The sequence below is a fragment of the Euprymna scolopes genome, chromosome 1, assembly GCF_053919585.1.
Source record: "Euprymna scolopes isolate OS-2025 chromosome 1, ASM5391958v1, whole genome shotgun sequence".
Lineage (NCBI taxonomy): Eukaryota > Metazoa > Mollusca > Cephalopoda > Sepiida > Sepiolidae > Euprymna > Euprymna scolopes.
Window position 1 is genome coordinate 20,146,485 of NC_136482.1, and position 21,716 is coordinate 20,168,200.

The following is a 21,716-nucleotide window of genomic DNA, read 5'->3' on the forward strand; positions in this document are numbered from 1 at the left end:
TGTTTTGTGTACATATGTGTTGTTAATTGTGTGTACATATGTATTGTTAATGTTGTGTGTACATATGTATTGTTAATGTTGCGTTTACATATGTGTTAATTATGTGTGCAAATATGTATTGTTAATGTTGTGTGTACATATGTGTTGTTAATGTTGTGTGTACATATGTATTGTTAATGTTGTGTGTACATATGTGTTGGTAATGTTGTGTGTACATATGTGTTAATTATGTGTGTACATATGTATTGTTAATGTTGTGTGTACATATGTATTCTTAATGTTCTGTGTACATATGTGTTAATTATGTGTGTACATATGTATTGTCAATGTTGTGTGTACATATGTGTTGTTAATGTTGTTTGTACATATGTGTTGTTAATGTTGTGTGTACATATGTATTGTTAATGTTGTGTGTACATATGTGGTGTTAATGTTGTGCATACATATGTATTGTTTATGTTGTGTGTACATATCTATGGTTAATGTTGTGTGTACATATCTATTGTTAATGTTTTGTGTACATATGTGTTGTTAATTATGTTTGTACATACGTATTGTTAATGTTGTGTGTACATATGTATTGTTAATGTTATGTGTACATATTTGTTAATTATGTATGCACATATGTATTGATAATGTTGTGCGTACATATGTGTTGTTAATGTTGTGTGTACATATGTGTTGGTAATTTTGTGTGTACATATGTGTTAATTATGTGTGTACATATGTATTGCTAATGTTGTGTGTACATATGTGTTGTTAATGTTGTGTGTACCTATGTGTTGTGAATGTTGTGTGTACATATGTATTGTTAATGTTGTGTGTACATATGTGTTGTTAATGTTGTGTGTACATATGTATTGTTAATGTTGTGTACATATGTGTTGGTAATTTTGTGTGTACATATGTGTTAATTATGTGTGTACATATGTATTGCTAATGTTGTGTGTACATATGTGTTAATTATGTGTGTACATATGTGTTGTGAATGGTGTGTGTACATATGTATTGTTAATGTTGTGTGTACATATGTATTGTTAATGTTGTGTGTACAGATGTATTGTTAATGTTGTGTGTACATATGTATTCCTTATGTTGTGTGTACATATGTGTTGATTATGTGTGTACATATGTATTGTCAATGTTGTGTGTACATATGTGTTGTTAATGTTGTTTGTACATATGTGTTGTTAATGTTGTGTGTACATATGTATTGTTAATGTTGTGTGTACATATGTGTTGTTATTGTTGTGTATACATATGTATTGTTAATGTTGTGTGTACATATGTATTGTTAATGTTGTGTGTACATATCTATTGTTAATGTTGTGTGTACATATGTGTTGTTAATTATGTGTGTACATATGTATTGTTAATGTTGTGTGTACATATGTGTTGGTAATGTTGTGTGTACATATGTGTTAATTATGTTTGTACATATGTATTGCTAATGTTGTGTGTACATATGTGTTGTGAATGTTGTGTGTACATATGTATTGTTTATGTTGTGTGTACATACGTGTTGTTAATGATGTGTGTACATATGTATTGTTAATGTTGTGTATACATATGTGTTGTTAATGTTGTGTGTATATATGTATTGTTAATGTTGTGTGTATAGATGTATTGTTAATGTTGTGTGTACATATGTATTGTTAACGTTGTGTGTACATATGTATTGTTAATGTTGTGTGTACAGATGTATTGTTAATGTTGTGTGTACATATGTGTTGTTAATAATGTGTGTACATATGTATTGTTAATGTGGTGTGTACATATGTGTTGTTAATAATGTGTGTACATATGTATTGTTAATGTTGTGTGTACATATGTATTGTTAATGTTGTGTGTACATATATGTTGTGAATGTTGTGTGTACATATGTATTGTTAATGTTATGTGTACATATGTATTGTTACTGTTGTGTGTACATATGTGTTGTTAATGTTGTGTGTACATATGTGTTAATTATTTGTGTACATATGTGTTGTTAATGTTGTGTGTACATATGTATTGTTTATGTTGTGTGTACATATGTGTTTTTAATGTTGTGTGTACATATGTATTGTTAATGTTGTGTGTATATATGTGTTGTTAATGTTGTGTGTACATATGTATTGTAAATGTTATGTGTACATATGTGTTCTTAATGTTGTGTGTACATATGTGTTGTTAATGTTGTGTGTACATATGTGTTGTTAATGTTGTGTGTATGTGTACTTATATGTTGTTAATGTTGTGTGTACGTATGTGTTGTTAATGTTGTTTGTACGTAAGTGTTGTTAATGATTTGTGTACATATGTATTGTTAATGTTGTGTGTATATGTACTTATCTGTTGTTAATGTTGTGTGTATGTGTACTTATATGTTGTTAATATTGTGTGTATGTGTACTTATGTGTTGTTTATGCTGTGTGTACATATCTGTTGTTAATGTTGTGTGTATATGTAATTATGTGTTGTTAATGTTGTGTGCAAATATTTTTTCTTAATGTTGTGTGTAAATATTTGTTGTTAATGTTGTGTGCAAATATTTGTTGTTAATGGTGTGTGTTAATATTAGTTGTTAATGTTGTGTGGACATATGTCTTGTTAATGTTGTGTGTATGTGTAATTATGTGTTGTTAATGTTCTGTGTATGTGTAATTATGTGTTGTTAATGTTGTGTATATGTTATTTATATGTTGTTAATGGTGTGTGTACATATGTGTTTTTTATGTTGTGTGTATATATGTGTTTTTAATGTTGTGTGTAAATATGTGTTGTTAATGTTGTGTGTACATATGTGTTGTTAATGTTGTGTGTACATATGTCTTGTTAATGTTGTGTGTACATATGTGTTGTTAATGTTGTGTGTATATATCTGTTGGTAATGTTGTGGGTACATGTGTGTTGTTAATGTTGTGTGTACATATGTGTTTTTAATGTTGTGTGTACATATGTGTTGTTAATGTTGTGTGTACATATGTATTGTTAATGATGTGTGTACATATGTGTTGTTAATGTTATGTGTGCATATGTGTTGATCATATCGTGTGTCCGTATGTGTTTTCACTGTCGTGTGTACATATGTGTTGTTTATGCTGTGTGTATTATGTGTTGTTAATGTTTTGTGTACATGTGTGTTTTTAATGTTGTGTGTACATATGTGCTTTTGATTTTTTGTGTACATATATGCTGTTAATGTTGTGTGTACATGTGTGTTGTTATTGTTGTGTGTACGTATGTGTTGTTAATGATTTGTGTACATATGTATATAATTTTGTGTTTACATGTCTGTTGTTAATGTTGTGTGTACATGTGCCTTGTTTATGTTCTTTTTACATATATGTTGATATTGTTGGGTTCCAAAGATATTACACCTATAGAACTAAAATTAATTCTTTTAGTGGAATGAATAATATTTGATAACCAATACAGAACATAAAATAATGCGCAAAATAATTTTGAAACTTTAATGGGATTGGCTAAGTGACGGATATAATTCAATCATCTTATAAAAGGAAATTCAATCATATCTCCATTCTCTTACAGGAAGTCCTACATACTTTATAAAAATATTGAACAAAAACCAAACATCCAGCCTTGGTACACTCATGAATGTGCCGTCGCCATTGCACACATAAACAACTACTTCAATTGCTTTAAAAATAATAAATTTTTCAAACTAAAGTCGTTTATAGAACTGCTAGCCATTATAGAAAACGCAAAAATGTCCTATGCTGAGTCCACCAAGTCCAAAGTAGTAGAATAGGGGTTTGGTTTTCATAGTTTTAGCGAATAACGAACCAGGTCCTAAATAGATGCGTGCCCTCTATCGCGACCATCATCAACGGACCTGAGGTGATTTCGTCAGCATCTGATTAAGCTAAACTATTTGCTAAGAACTTTCCAGCAAATTCAACCCTATGTGACCAGGGTCTCCTACTTCCTGCGTTTCCTACCAAGACTGAAAATAGTCTAAGTGACATCCACATATATGTTCTTGATATTACCATATTCATGAAGTACCTTAATGCCAGTAAAGCAACTAGTCCTGACAATATTCCAGTTATGGTACTCAAAAGAAGCTGCACTCAGAACTAGCACCCATTCTTGCAAAGCTGTTCAATCGATATATAAAGGAGAAATGCTCCTCAACACTTTGGCAAATCTTATTAGTTTTCGCTAAAATGTGTAGATGGGTCTTCTGCATCACAGTACAGACCGATTAGTCTTCTGTGTGTCATCAGTAAGTTGCTTGAATCCGTGTTAAATAAAGAAATTGTAAACCACCTCAGCAAAACAACCTACTCAGTGATAAGCAATATGGTTTCCGTCTGGCAAGATCTACAGTTGATTTACTGACTGTAATTTCACATAGAATCAATGAATCTATCAAGATTCAATAGTATCTCGGTAGAATGCAAAGTGCAATAGTGTAAGAGCAATGACTCTCGACATATCAAAGGTATTTGATAGGGTTTGGCATAAAAGTTTACTTCACAAGATTTCCAACTATGGAATATCTAGAAATGTTTTCTCATGCATCAATTGTTTTCTCTCCGATAAGTTATACAAGTAGTCGATTGGCAGAAGTCTGAAATTCAAAGTATCCACGCTGACATGACTCAAGGGTTCATCATGGGCTCAGCTCTCTTCCTTTTCTTCATCAATGATCCAAAAAAATAACATTCTATGTTCATTCATCGACATGTACGGAGAAAGGCCAACAACGATCTTGAGCATATGGTGTAATGGGGGTAAAAAGTGGTTGATTAATTTTAACGAATCCAAAATCAAGCTTTTATTTTGTGACATAATCGCCTAGTGATAGTAAAATAAACGAACAATTCACGGGATGAAGTGAAAATTGACAGCAAATCAACCCTATTTGTTCGGAGATTGAATCCAGGGGGATATTCTCAATCGAACGGGGTATAATTTTAAACCATTATATATATATATATATATATATATATATATATATATATATATATATATATATATATATATATATATATATATATACTTTCACTGCACCGATGAAGACTGAAGGATCAGTCGAAAATTATGTACTTATAAAAAAAGTTTTTTAATTTTTTTTCATAATATTATTTTGTATTCCTGCACGTCACCAATTGAAAACGAATAAAGAAAAGTTATAAGCTTTTATACTTTTCGTATTCTTTTTTATACATTTCCATTCATATATATATATATATATATATATATATATATATATATATATATATATATATATATATATATATATATATTTAAAAGAGTGTAGCCATCAACCAAAACACGCATGCATACATGCACTTAATCATTCAAATGAATGATGAAGTGCATGTATGCATGCGTGTTTTGGTTGGGGGGGGGGAAATTAAAAAAAAATAAATAAAAATAAATAAATAAAAATAAAATAAAATAAAAAATAAAAAATAATCAATATGTGCCTGACGTGTTAGTGGTGGATGTGTGTGAGTGCGTGGGTGAGTGTGTGAGTGTGTAGGTGGATATGTATATATGTATGCTCCTACATATATTTCTATGTATGTGCGTGTGTATATGTGTATGTGCCTGCGTGCGTATGCGTGTGCATGTGTACATGTACATGTATGTATATATATGCGTGTGTGATTGTATGTGAGTGTGTGCTATACATGGGGAAATAAAGTCTTTAAAAAACCCATAAAAACCATAAAAACCTTCACCAAATGGACCAAAAGCGCCCTCTTTGAATCTAACTTTGACTGGACACTTTGAACACTTAAGGTTGGAGACAGGATGTCTGAGACCACAGCACTCTGAAAAACACATTTAGTGTCAGCAGAGGTAAAAATAACTTTTCAAACGCCCATTTTAAAGAAGGACTTTTTGCGAAAACATCTGAAGAGAGCACACCCTAAGCTCGAAACGCGTTATAAAAATATTTTAAAATAAAAATATGATGAAAACCTAAAAAAAAAACTCACAATTGTTGATGGCTACAATCTTTTAAATATGCATTTTTTCTCTCGTTGGAACTACATAACCATCACTTTAAATATATATATATATATATATATATATATATATATATATATATATATATATATATATATATATATATATATTGTTGGTCGGTTGATGTTCCCACGTACCATGGGTGAGAACCAACAGTTGTTTTTGGCTTCGCCATATCCTAAATCCAGGCGCAGGTAGAATTAGTATTGCTAAAACAACTTGTACTGACAGATTAATGTTAAGGGGTTGTGTCAAGAATGATTCCCAAGTTAAACTATGTTCTGTTTCCGTGAGAATCGGGGAATATCGCAGCGAATGTGACTGCATCTTTTCGATTAGTATTGAACAATGTTTGAGGACCAGAGATGAAGTAGAATTCTCTGATTGGTTCTGATAAGGGGTATATCGCCCAAACCATTCCACTTACCTAAGTAGAAAGGACGAAATTCAGCCGAAAATCATAAGAAGAGAAGAGATAAAAGAATAGAACAGATTGAAAACAAGAAGACGCTGATGAAAGAATGAATGAGAGACTTGGAGGGTTTAATTGGAAATCCCGCTCCGAGAGATACCCAACACGTCAGAATATTCCGGCCGAATAGCTAATTCCCGTTGAAACCGATTGTATGCCAAAGAAAAAGGGGTTTCTCTTGCTAAAATAAATTTTGTTTAAAAAAGAAAGAGCTTACAGAAGTGATGCCGATAGCCCAATTCGCAACTTAGATGCGATGACGCGAACATTACTGCACGCGAACATTATTTTTACGCTATCGTTTTTCTCTTCCCATCCTATCTAGTAGCGATAGCGGCGACTGCTACAAAGAAAGAAAGACCGTTCACAGGCCAACACCCGAAAAAGAAAGACACAAATAATATACGGATTATTGTTCATGACTGCGATTAATATACCTGTTACAAGAAAAGTTTCCTTTTTCTTGTAAGAAAAACATTAGATAGACCGAGATATGTTGTTGGAAAATTAATTTTAATTGTTCAATTCTTTTTATGAAAACTGAATTAAAACAAGGTCAGAGAAAATAAAGAACAATGTAATTTAAATATGTTGAAAAATAGGCTCCGAAAAATAGGTTAGTAAGAATTGTTTGTCTGCAGAAATGGTTTTGAAACATGTGCGAACCACGCATGTTCAGGCTACGTGGGTCGATCACGTTTTTGGACACACATATGACGTCATGGCCGAAATGAATTCTCAATATAGAAGCTAGAGTCGAAGATGAGTTAGACAGAGTTGAAGACAGAAAGCTGACATGGTCAGAGGAGGGTCCCTTCGGAAGTGATGGAGAAAGTTTTAATCATGTAGTCGACTTTGAATTCCTGGATGTCATCATCATTTCGACCGGTCAAATGAAATAAAAGAACATCTCATATTTTTGTAACTGGCGTCTTCATGTCGTCATTCTACCAAATTTAAGATAATGTGAATTATCATTATTAATGAACTTTGTATAACCCATCCCTAGTAATGCGCCTCCCTCTCTATCGTGTTAAAAGAACTGATCACTCCTCTCTAATATATATTATAAAAAGAAACAACCACAGAACGATATAAATGTCTCTATCTTCTATCTCTTCTCTCCCCTCATAATTTTAAAAAAGACCCCATCCCTATGCAACATATCCAAATATTTTTCTTTTTTTTCTGAAAATTATATTTATGTAAATTTCTTCAGTCTTTAAAATATATCAACTTTGCATACATTAATCGCTTGTCGTGTCATGATTTTTTTTAAACATTTGAAAGAAAAGCTTATTTTATAGCGCCATTGAGAATCGTAGTGATTGTGTAGAAAAGTAAATTCTGGAGCACAAAAGGCCGCTCGTTTTAATAGCACCACTCCTGTTTTCATAGCTCTTGAAATTTTTAGTTTGTGAGTTTTGAGATAAAAAGTAGGAGACATTAATTTGGAACAACCCTCATTGAATATCGCAAATGAAAAAATTTGAAAGTCGCTGTTCTTACTGTAATAATACTCTCATTCTAAATTCCGTTATAAATGACATTTTATAATAATAATGACTGCCAAAAAGTTATTAACATTTTATCCCATAACATGGTTATGAAATAGAAAATAAGCAGGATATTAATATGTATATAGAGGACTCATAAAAGGCTAATGCTATCACAATACACAAAACACACTACTACTACTACTACTACTACTACTACTACTACTACTACTACTACTAATAATAATAATAAAGAAATATGCCTGTGTTGATAAAAAAGAAAGAAAATCTAGTGATTTTACAAAATCTTATTTTTTTAGTAAAACTTATTTACTCACAACTTTTACACATCCATCTAATGTGTGTAACCGTGTTCCATATATTTCGAGTTTCCAAAGATTCGAAACATCTAAAATTTGATAAAGAGGTTTTATCTCGAAATATATTGTGGAATATAGTCACACACTGTGTCGAAGTTGTGATGAAAACAAATAATATTTACTATAAACAATTACTTCGTTGTTATCCTCCTTCAACTAAACATATTTCTACTTATTGTATTATGATAGTCAATGATAATTTTTCTTTATACATATTATACGCAATGCTTCAAACAATATAATTCTGCTTAGGATATTATTAATAATAAAAAGTTAACGTTCTTCATAATATGAAAAAGCATCAAGTTAAAAAACCGTACTATATTTATTAAAAATAAGAAATACGGAAAAAATAATGAAAAATTATATAATTATATTATAATGCTCATTCCACAAGTGCAAGGGCAAATATCTATATAATCATCCACCGACAGATTGCTAACAATTTTATAGATTAGTAAATAGATGGCGAATCTCTATCCCATTTGAGGATTTTCTATTAAATGCAGAAATGTAATATGATTGATCGCACTTTTTTTCTCGCCAAGGCGATGTTGCTAGTTTCTAATTTTTCTCGCCAAAGTGATTTTGCTAGTTTCTAGTTTTTCTCGCCAAGGTGATGTTGCTAGTTTCTAGTTTTTCTCACCAAAGTGATGTTGCTAGTTTCTAGTTTTTCTCACAAAAGTGATGTTGCTAGTTTCTAGTTTTTCTCGCCAACGTGATGTTGCTAGTTTCTAGTTTTTCACGACAATGTGATGTTGCTAGTTTCTAGTTTTTCTCACCAAAGTGATGTTGCTAGTTTCTAGTTTTTCTCGCCTAAGTGATGTTGCTAGTTTCTAGTTTTTCTCACCAAAGTGATGTTGCTAGTTTCTAGTTTTTCTCACCAAAGTGATGTTGCTAGTTTCTAGTTTTTCTCGACAAAGTGATGTTGCTAGTTTCTAGTTTTTCTCGACAAAGTGATGTTGCTAGTTTCTAGTTTTTCTCGACAAAGTGATGTTGCTAGTTTCTAATTTTTCTCGCCAAAGTGATGTTGCTAGTTTCTAGTTTTTCTGACCAAAGTGATGTTGCTAGTTTCTAGTTTTTCTTGCCAAAGTGATGTTGCTAGTTTCTAGTTTTTCTCGCCAAAGTGATGTTGCTAGTTTCTAATTTTTCTCGCCAAAGTGATGTGGCTAGTTTCTAGGTTTTCTCACCAAAGTGATGTTGCTAGTTTCTAGTTTTTCTCACCAAAGTGATGTTGCTAGTTTCTAGTTTTTCTCGCCAAAGTGATGTTGCTAGTTTCTAGTTTTTCTCGCCTAAGTGATGTTGCTAGTTTCTAGTTTTTCTCACCAAAGTGATGTTGCTAGTTTCTAGTTTTTCTCACCAAAGTGATGTTGCTAGTTTCTAGTTTTTCTCGACAAAGTGATGTTGCTAGTTTCTAGTTTTTCTCGACAAAGTGATGTTGCTAGTTTCTAGTTTTTCTCGACAAAGTGATGTTGCTAGTTTCTAGTTTTTCTGACCAAAGTGATGTTGCTAGTTTCTAGTTTTTCTCGACAAAGTGATGTTGCTAGTTTCTAGTTTTTCTCGACAAAGTGATGTTGCTAGTTTCTAGTTTTTCTCACCAAAGTGATGTTGCTAGTTTCTAGTTTTTCTCGACAAAGTGATGTTGCTAATTTCTAGTTTTTCTCGACAAAGTGATGTTGCTAGTTTCTAGTTTTTCTCGACAAAGTGATGTTGCTAGTTTCTAGTTTTTCTGACCAAAGTGATGTTGCTAGTTTCTAGTTTTTCTTGCCAAAGTGATGTTGCTAGTTTCTAGTTTTTCTCGCCAAAGTGATGTTGCTAGTTTCTAATTTTTCTCGCCAAAGTGATGTGGCTAGTTTCTAGGTTTTCTCACCAAAGTGATGTTGCTAGTTTCTAGTTTTTCTCACCAAAGTGATGTTGCTAGTTTCTAGTTTTTCTCGCCAAAGTAATGTTGCTAGTTTCTAGGTTTTCTCACCAAAGTGATGTTGCTAGTTTCTAGTTTTTCTCACCAAAGTGATGTTGCTAGTTTCTAGTTTTTCTCGCCTAAGTGATGTTGCTAGTTTCTAGTTTTTCTCACCAAAGTGATGTTGCTAGTTTCTAGTTTTTCTCACCAAAGTGATGTTGCTAGTTTCTAGTTTTTCTCACCAAAGTGATGTTGCTAGTTTCTAGTTTTTCTCACAAAAGTGATGTTGCTAGTTTCTAGTTTTTCTCGACAAAGTGATGTTGCTAGTTTCTAATTTTTCTCGCCAAAGTGATGTTGCTAGTTTCTAGTTTTTCTGACCAAAGTGATGTTGCTAGTTTCTAGTTTTTCTTGCCAAAGTGATGTTGCTAGTTTCTAGTTTTTCTCGCCAAAGTGATGTTGCTAGTTTCTAATTTTTCTCGCCAAAGTGATGTGGCTAGTTTCTAGGTTTTCTCACCAAAGTGATGTTGCTAGTTTCTAATTTTTCTCACCAAAGTGATGTTGCTAGTTTCTAGTTTTTCTCGCCAAAGTAATGTTGCTAGTTTCTAGGTTTTCTCACCAAAGTGATGTTGCTAGTTTCTAATTTTTCTCACCAAAGTGATGTTGCTAGTTTCTAGTTTTTCTCGCCAAAGTAATGTTGCTAGTTTCTAGGTTTTCTCGCCAAAGTGATGTTGCTAGTTTCAAGTTTTTCTCACCAAAGTGATGTTGCTAGTTTCTAGTTTTTCTAACCAAAGTGATGTTGCTAGTTTCTAGTTTTTATCACGAACGTGATGTTGCTAGTTTCTAGTTTTTATCACCAAAGTGATGTTGCTAGTTTCTAGTTTTTCTCACCAAAGTGATGTTGCTAGTTAACTTTCTTAATAATATGAAAAAGCATCAAGTTAAAAAACCGTACTATATTAATTAAAAATAAGAAAACCGGGGAAAATAATGAAAAATTATATAATTATATTATAATGCTCAATCCACAAGTGCAAGGGCAAATATCTATATAATCATCCACCGACAGATTGCTAACAATTTGGATAGATTAGTAAATAGATGGCGAATCTTTATCCCATTTGAGGATTTTCTATTAAGTGCAGAAATGTAATACGATTGATCGCACTTTTTTTCTCGCCAAGGTGATGTTGCTAGTTTCTAGTTTTTCTCACCAAAGTGATGTTGCTAGTGTCTTTTCTATAAATACTTGTATTGCATGCGTGGTTAGAAGCAAGAAAGACAAGTCTTACCGTAGGTACTCAGCGAGTGAGTTCAGGCGAAGAAAAGGAAGAACAAACATGGCGGCCAGCATTTTTATTTCGTCCGTTCTCACGTAATCTCGTGTGTGCGTGAAGATGGAAATTATAAAACGATGTTCATTTCTCGGTGCTGAGGGATTATTCCCGATCAGGCAGGAGAGAAGGCAACGAGAGTAGAGACAGAGGACTGTAGTGATAATCTTTCTTGAACATTCCGTTTGTGTATTTGAGGTGACCCCCCCATTATACTTCAGCATGTGATCTTCATAATTGTCTAATCTATTCTCTGCTTTTTCGTTGGATTAGTAATATCCATCAATTCAGTGTTTTGATACAGTTTCCTATTTCAGCAGCTTCTTTCCAAGCACTGCAAGCTTGTGGAGATTCTCTCTCAGCTGACTGTTTTCCTGCTACCTATAGCCGCGGTCGTTTTAAGACTAAAAATAATAGGCATTCCTGACTTTGCGATAATAATCTTTCGTTCTTGTTAGTTCCTTACATAAAATAACTTCATGCCTTGTCCGGAGCAATTTCTATTATACATATCTCACATTTAAAAACATCTAACATTAATTTGTTTGTTTGATTAGCTTGCCGGTTGATATCGTTCTAGCAAGTGTAAAATCTTATTTGTGAAATATTGGCCTGGGTTCTTAGTAATTGAATGACCACGCTCATTGTAGAAAAGTAGATATATTCAAAAGTCGCACTTTGCCACGGTTTGCATGATCTGCTTAATCAACAGATTTTACTCTATGTGACATGGTGATTTCAATTCGTGAGGTCTACCGATAAGTCCAAAATGAGGGCAGATTTCCGGTCTGTGGCTTTTATAGTTTGTATGAGCTGCGACGTTGTTTGCTTGTGAAATACTTATATATTATTTCACATTAAAAAAAGAACTCTAATACACACACACACACACACACACACACACACACACACACACACACACACACACACACACACACACACACACACACACACACACACACACACACATATATATATATATATATATATATATATATAAAATAAATACAAAAAGTTTATATTCCAAAGTACATGATGTTAACAATTCTGTATTTTATTCCTTTACATCAATTGATCCATACAGTTCTTGACAGTATCTGTTTCGTAGCGCACAATCAATCACTTAATTATTATATCAATCAGTGAATTTATTATGCCCTTAACTCATCAGAAGAAATAGCAAAAACCAATCCACCAAAAGGAATTAAAGTGTGATACAACATGGTAAAAATCCGAAATTTGGAAGAGAAGCTGCAGTTACCTTTATATTTTTCAATTACGCTTGCTTTTTTCATTTTTACCGTGTTCACGTACCTTTTTAACCTGTCGCTGACTACTGGCATCGTTCCCAATGACTGGCGTGCTGCTACGATCTGCCCTATATTAAAGAAGGGTAACAGAGAAGACCCGATCTATTTCCCTCACAAAGTCATGGAAGTGTTGCTGAAAAGAGCAATGATGCCTTACCTTCGACGGACCGAGCAAATCTCTCAATCTCAGCATGGCTTTGTGCCGAAGAGGTCTTGGCTTCTGGCCATGGAGGAGTCGCTGACGAGAATCAGGGACAAGGGAGACACTGCGGACATTGTCTTTCGAGACTTTGCCAAAGCTTCCGACTCTGTAAATCATCGTCTACTTCTCATCAAGCTCCGAGGGTATGGGTTCCATCCTGGAGTCGTGCAGTGGGTCGACACATTCCTCTCTGACCACACTTTCTGAATTCAAGTAAGCGGCTGCCTTTCCGATGTATGCAGTGAAACTAGTGGTGTATCACAGGGTTCAGTCATCGAACCCCTGTTATTTCTCATCTTCGTCAATGACTTGCCCAAAGTGATTTCTGAGCTGTTTCTCCTGTTTGCCGATGACGTCAAAATCTCGCCCCCCCCCCGCAGCGACTATAAGATCTCCAGCGTTGCCTCCATGAAGTCTGGAGATGGTCACTGGATTGGAATCTAAGTTTAAACTTCGTCAAATGCAACCACATGGCAGTGGGCCGGCATCCCATAACTCCTTCATTCCCACTTGACTTTTAACCAGGTGATTGGTTGCTGGAGTCCATCAATCAGGCCAAGGATCTCAGAATGCTTGTGCATTCTACATATTCACCTCCTGAACACTGCATCACTGCTGCTAACAAGGCCAGGCGTGTTCTGTTCCTTATTTGCCGCTTCTTTGGTTCTCTCACCTCCTCAATCTTCCTTCCCCTCTACACGTCCCTGGTGCACCTGATTCTCAAATACAGTATTCATGTCATGTCCTCCTATTACGTGAAGGTCGTCCAGAGTCTCGAACAGGTTCAGCGCATGGAGACGAGAACGCTAGTGGGCTTCTACAAATACTAGTGTTTTAATGCTTATGCAATAAATAAATAAATAAATAAATAAATATATATATGGATTCTCTATTCTTACTATTAGATCCCATTTGACTAGGGACAGACTTCTCTTTGGACTACTGCACTGCCCAGAAAAAAACAAGTTTCATTATTTTAGCTGTTTTGTAAACTTTCTAATCAGATTTTTGACGCTGGACTTATTTTGGAATACATTCTATCTAAAGAACTATTTTGTATTTTGGATCAACTCTAGAGGAGTTTCATTCAAGCTGAAATGTTATGCCGTGTTTGTTTTTATATAAGTTTTTTACATATCCAATATTTTTTCATTTTTTTATTTGGCAATTTATAGCTACAATACATTGCAGTTTCACTTAATCCCTTAACTAGCAAATTCTAGCATTGCTACAAATATAATTTGCTGATTTCTTTATGTCCTCTGATGAGAAGAATAATAAGAAAAGCATTTTTTGAAACTTCGCAGAATAAGGATTTTGTAAATTGTTTTTGGAGTATTCAGTCGAACAATAAATTTTGATTGTAAGGTTCAACTTACAGTTTTAATTTTCTTTCTCTTATAATAAGCTCTACTCTTTATTGCGTATGAAGCTTTTTTTCGGTTGGGATTACATTTTCTATATATAAATACTGTTATTTATATTAGTTTGGAGTTTACCATTGTGTACATCAGGTAAACACTACATCTCTTTGTTTTCATAATTATATATATATATATATATATATATATATATATATATATATATATATATATATATATATATATACAAAATAGAGATAGATAGATAGTGGTGTTAGACGGAATAAAAAAACTTACGAAAATTAGAAAGAATAATGGAAGAAAGAAAAAACAAAGCAAAACAAAAAACTCTCCTGAGAAAATGAACGATTCTAGAAAATCACTCAATGGAAACATCATTTTCTCTCATACAACGCCATTCGCTGCTAAATCGTATTGTCTGCCATCAAAACACACAAGGAAAACATCGACAAGGCGTACAATAATAAAGATGTCGACAAACATGGCAGACGCACGACAGAGCATTAAACATTAAAATAATCACATACACAAAGATAAACATCTTTTGATACGAGAACAACTCAGATTCATAAGAAAAAGATTTAAAAAAAAAAAGAAGACGCTATACACATAGTCATAGTTAAGTCTCCCTATATTTTTATTTATTTATTTTTTATTACATTTTTACCCCAAACAAGGCACATTGCCACTTTGGTTTAGGGAGCTACTATCAGGGGCAGCAACTACTGGGGTACTATGTTGGGATTTAGGCAGCAAGATGTCGGTTCACGTTACACTTGAACTTCTGCATGTCAGTACAGTTAGGGAAGCAGGGACCTGGAATGGAATTCCAGAGTCTAGCGGTTCTGGGGAAGAAACTACTGGAGTAGAAAGATCTTTTACATCTAGGGATCTCTATTGTGTGGGGGTGGGATTTAGCTGCCTGTCGGGTTTGTCGAGGGTGTCTACGTCGTGGGGGCACAAGTGTCTGCAATTCGTCAGAGCATTCACCATTAAAATACTTGTAGAACAGGCAGAGGGATGCAACGTTTCGTTGATGGGACAGAGGCTGAAGCTTAGATGACAGTTCAGGTCCTATCAGATTGGCGACTTTCTTTTGAACCTTGTCTAGGAGCGAGAGACTAGCAGCAGATGTACCAGCCCAAATATGACAACAATACTCCATACATGGGCGAATGGTGGCCTTATAGAGGTACAGGATACTTTCAGGTGTCAGTTGTTTTCTGGCACGGTAGAGAGAGCCTACCTTTTTCGCAGTGGATCTGGCAATGTTTTCAATATAATTGTTCCAACTCATGTTTCCTGTGAACCAAGCAGTTTGAAAGATGTACTCTCAGACAGGGAGTCACTGGCCATTGCTATTGGTGGCAGAGAAGCTTTCTTGTAATTATTGAAGGAATGTGACCATCCATTTATGTCCCCATTCTCATTCTCTTTCCCTCTTCAGATAACCATTGCAAATAGTTTTGCGTTATCGCAACAGCAGTTTGCCATCGATTAATCTCTGGCAGTAACCGAGTCTTACTCTAGGGTAAGTCCATATGTAAGATACATACCACCGAGCCTTCGCCCAAGCGATTAGCAGATTGTTAAAATTGTTTAACTTTTCGGCATTTGTAAAAGCATTATTATGACTATACCAGTTTTTTGCCCAAATAAAATCGCTAGCAGTGACAATTAATCCACTCTGGAATTTGAGTGACAATAATCCTAAAGGATTCTAGTACTTTCCACATCTTTCCATTGGATGTTTGGTTGGTGATCTCCCTCTTCGGTCATTTCATCCTCCTTGACCCTTCACGATCACGTTGTTCAGTACCAATTGAGACTGATGTCACCACACATGTGTTTTTAGTTAAAGGAATATCAAATTATGAAATTTCTGAATGTTTCAGTTCCCTTGAGCTCGTGTAACATTCTTTCGATATTTTTGTCTTATTCAATTTTGATTTACTTGTGGCTGGTTGTCGTTCGTTCGTTATTTGGGCTGGTTTTCTGAAAAATAAAATCCCAAAACTAAAACATATATATATATATATGTATATGTACATGCATAAATAAATAAATAAATATTATTTTTATATTATATACGATAAAATCTTTAAAAATAAATATTATATATACTAGTATATCATGCTGACGCAACCATCAGCGTAAAAAGTGATAATTACTACCCATTGAAGGATTCGAACCATCTCACACTTAACTCTACAGTCCGGTATTCAACCCCAGACGACCATTAAGTTCTATATATAATGTCAAGCAATTAGACAAATACAGAAAGCTAGATTTCAACAAAAGACGCCGGAATATTGCACTACACTAAAGTTAACATCTTATTATAACTGAGGGTTCAATCCTAGTTTAAGGATGCTCATATTTTGTAAATAAATAGTAAGTATTTTCACCTACAAACAATAGTGTTTCATGCTTATGCAATTATCAGTGCAGGAAGTAAAAACGCACTGACAGTCAGAGGATCCAAACCCAATCAGAAAGTCTCATTTTACTCTGCAGACTGATATTGAACTATGCACACGCATACAAACAGATACATATATCTATGTCTTTTTTCATTGAAACCGGGTCAATTTCTATGGTAATCAAATGTATTTCCTGTCTCACTTTGTAAGCAGATATTTTCTGCGTTTTAATGATTCCGGACTTGACCTATAAACAAGCACGTGACAAGGGAATTAGTGATGTCTTGAAAAATCCTTAACTTTTCATTGGTGCACAGGTTACACTATGCGGAATATTGTGTATATGATGTTTGGTGTTCTAGTATTTTCCATTTGATTTTAAGTTCCATTCTCGCCCAACAAGTGTCGGAATAGATCGAATATTAATTATTAATGTATCTGACGAATGCGATGTGGGTATTTAACAGCTGTTTGACACCTCATATATATATATATATATATATATATATATATATATATATATATATATATAATTCATGAGAGGAAGAGAATGAGAATATCACAGAACAAACACTATATCATGACCCACGCACAACGTTTTTTTTTCAACTAGATTACTTCAGTAGATCAATTAAATAGATGTGAAAAGTACAATGTATCGAAACTTGTGGAAAGAGAGGAGAGTCCCTCACTTACGGAGCACTTAAAACAACCAAGTTACCTCTTTCGTTTATATTAATACTAGCGAGGGGTACCCGGCGTTGCCCGGGTGTTTTTCGGGGTATGTGAAAAAAACCTCCGAAAATGTGAAAAAACAGGTGCCCGTGAAAAAAAAAAAAAACGAAGCCTTCACGACGCGCAGTTGGAAAATAGTAAAGTGTTTTAAAAAAACAAAACAGGTACACGTTTTTGATTGACGTGACGGCGATAGGTATTCAGCAGTTAGAATTTTGTGCGCGATAGTTTTGAATGAGCTGAATAAATCGGTTTGTTTGTTTTTAAAAACCCGCTCCCTGTTTATTAGGAGGAGCGAAATGAAAGCTACAGTCTGATATGACGAAGTCGACATTGAACAAACGTTAGCTCTCTTGAGACAACTGGCTTTCGGCCTGTGATTAGAGTTTAGAGTCGCGTTTCGCTTTTCTTTTTATACCGAAAACCGAATGTAACGCGTGCCGATGCGGGAAATGTCGAATAATTAACGTTTGAAAGTCAATAAAATTAAATAGACAGGCGAGCTCTGTGGGTAACTCTGAGATATTACAATTTATACATGATATAAAAAGTTTTAAGAAGTTGTGAACCGTGCAAGCGCTTCTCTGAAAGAAGCCTTTTGTAGACATCGAGAAAAAGCGTACATACATACATACATACATACATAGATTTTCGCTTTTATATATAGATAATAAACTAGCAGGCCATGTATATATATATATATATATATATATATATATATATAAATAAAAAGGAACAAACCGTATTATGTGTTCATCAAAGTCTCGTCTTTATTTCGAGACTTCCTCAACGTTTCGTTCATCAACGTTTCGTCTTTATTTCGTAGAAATAAAGACGAAACGTTGATGAACACATAATACGGTTTGTTCCTTTTTATTTCTCTATTTTGTGGGAATACTATTTCCATTATTTTCATCATATATATATATATATATATATATATATATATATATATATACATATACATTTATATATATATTTAGACAAATATTATTGAATAGCACGGAGTTATTCTGTTTTACAATTTTCCTTTTTATCTTCTCCAATCTCCGAATATTCTTTTTTGTTTTCTTCTCGGAATTGTATATGTTGGATCCATAATCGCGAGCGCTTTCGACAGAAGTGCTTCTTATTATAGGCATATTGTAGAAATAAATGTAGAATTTCTTTTTTTGAAATTACATATATATACATTTTTTCATAGTCACGTGGTAGCTTGTTACAAGTTGGTGGGCGGACTTTTTTTTTGACTATGAAAAGTGTATATCTATGTAATTTAAAAAAACAATTTCTACATTTATTTCTACAATATATCTGAGGGTGATAGAAGCACTTCTGTCGAAAGCGCTCGCGTTTATAGATCCAACTTATACAATTTCGAGAAGAACACAAAAAGGACTGTTGGAGTAGATAAAAAGGAAAATTGTAAAACAGAATAACTCCGTGCTATTCAATAATATTTGCCTAAATGAGAAAATGCTGTCTAAATATACACAATATATATATATATATATATATATATATATATAACAACGGTTAAACCGACTCATGTCATTCTGCGAGCTGCGTCTCGGTGGATATGCACTTTGAAAAAATGGAGACAGAAAGACACAGGCATAGTGAGTTTTATTAATAAGATTAGGGTAACTATAAGAACAAGGCCGATAGCCATTAGTCGCGTGCTCTCGTCTAATGAATGAATGCGTGAATGTTGGATTGACATGAAATTCTTAAAGATAAACTAAAATGACCGAAAAATGGGCTGAAATGACTTAAATAAATAAAAAGTAAATGACTTAGAATGACTTTAATGAACTTAAGGATGAATTGAATGACATTAAGAATGACTTGAATGCTTAAAAAATAACTGGGATCCTTCAAAAACAACTTGAATGATCTGGAGAATGACTTGAATGGCTTTGAGACTGACTGGTTATAAAGTGGGTGATCATTTTACATTAAATTAATAGAGAAAAGTGATCCCCCACTTTATATCACAAAGTTACAAACATAAGTACAGCTACCAAAGTAAAGTTACAAACATAAGGACACATACTACACTTTGATCTTGGCCAAAAGGCCAAGAAAAGGGTTGGTATTTATTTGCTCTCCCACCGAGCAAATTAGGCACAAGGCCGATTTTTAATTTTTTTTTTACCTCCATAGAATGGAAATATGTCACAAAGTTTAACAAGGTTTTTTAAAATAGATCCACAGCAAATTTTAATAAATGTTTCAGTGTGAACAGGTATGGTATAATAAATTATGGGGTTGATCTATTTTATTTTTACTTTCATCATATTTTGCTTTGGTTTGATACCCCCAAATTCAACCCAAATTTACAACCCTTCCTTTTCATAACCTATCATCATACTTTCATAAATCAAAGTCCACTTGCTGTAGGCTGTTTATATATATATATATATATATATATATATATATATATATATATATATTTTTATAAAGTAATAGGGTTCGTGTGTTTCTGTCCGTGTGTACAGCTCTCCATCATCAACGAAATATAAAGGAGGTAAGAGGGTAGATCTCTCCTGGTAGAGAAACATTAGAACCCATTTTAGGATGTTTCTGTTATAGGAGACATAAGAATCTTTGCCTAATTTCTTTATATACTACTCTACAAACCACCCCCATATCGAATGACTTATGCTCATTTGCATATCACATTATATTAAATCTCTTTAACTAATTACCTCGACCTTATTACATATTGGAAATATTCTAATCATTTCAACTGTACTATTTACAAAATCTATTTAACATTTAATTATTTAATATATTTTCATTTAATTTTATATTCGATTTATTTCACTTTACGTATATTATCAAAACAATTCATTGGCGAGCAAAGCTTTATGTTTTGGGATTGTATTGAAAATGTAATGGAAATTTCAATTTCGTTCCGTTTTAATCTTTTATATTTTACTTGCCAATATAATTGAAAGAATACAATTCAACTATCGTAATTTTATATAAATAAACAAAAACAAATATTTTAAAATAAAACTTTTTAAAAAAGAAATAATTTTATTTTTAAATGAAAAAAATCAATTTAGTAAAATAATTGTATTAAACACCCCCAGCCTTGTCAGCAAACCTGTAAACCTATAAAAGTTAACATTTCGAATGTAAACAGTGATTTTTCGATTTTGTTAGCGCTTGCCGCAATTAAACACAATTAAAACGGAACTAACTTTATTTCCATTCTATTTTTTAAACAACCCCCAAAACATAACGCTCTCTTCCAGTTATAGCCAATTTTTTTTAATTAAATAAAACAGGTCAAAATAAACAGATAAGCGCATTTTCTTTTACATTTTTCTTACAACCATTGTCATTTAACCAACTGCAGGATACCGTTACTTTTGTGGGGTTGTTTTGAAAATGGCACGGAGATTATAATTTCGTTCCAATTTAATCTTTCTGGTCGAGCCTATTTCGAAAGCCTGTTTATCATAGATTTGAACTACAAATAATTTATTACATTTTGATTATTACTATCTTAAGACTTAAAGCTTATATTTATTTCATTTTTCTATTTATATATTGAATTAGTTATTTCCAGTCTTATTTAAACTTAGTGCTTTCTTTAAACCGGATGAACCTTTTATAAAAATATGAGTTTAACGTAAAGAACACGAACAAGGTTTTATTCAACTGAATTTCTTCCAGTTTACTAACAAAATATATAAATTTAAAAGAGATATAAATAATAAAATAAAAAGGTTATGTAATTTAAAAGAAATACACGTACTCACAAAAGCAGAACTTTTTTTTACACATTTTTTTCTTTAAAACCATAACAATGAGACTAACAATTACCTAGATCTTAGTAATTATTTGTTTTAATAGAACTGTTTTAATTGTACTGTTTACTTAGTTAACCTAAGTTGGTATTACATTTATTTTACATTTACTTTTTTTTTTAATTATTACTTTTAGACTGTGACGTTTACACCCGGAAGTAATGAGTCACACGTAGGTCGCTTTTATTCATTCCTTTTGGTCAAGATCAAAGTGTAGTATCTGTTCTTCAGATGCAAGCTATGACTAGCAAAGACCAGATGTGGGGGCAA

The 21,716-nt window shown here is 33.1% G+C and overlaps 1 pseudogene; it reads right to left on the reverse strand.

Moving 5' to 3' along the window:
• Window positions 1–19,560: 19,560 nt before the first annotated feature.
• Window positions 19,561–19,715, reverse strand: LOC145284713 (U2 spliceosomal RNA; annotated as a pseudogene).
• Between the last annotated feature and the right edge of the window lie 2,001 nt (window positions 19,716–21,716).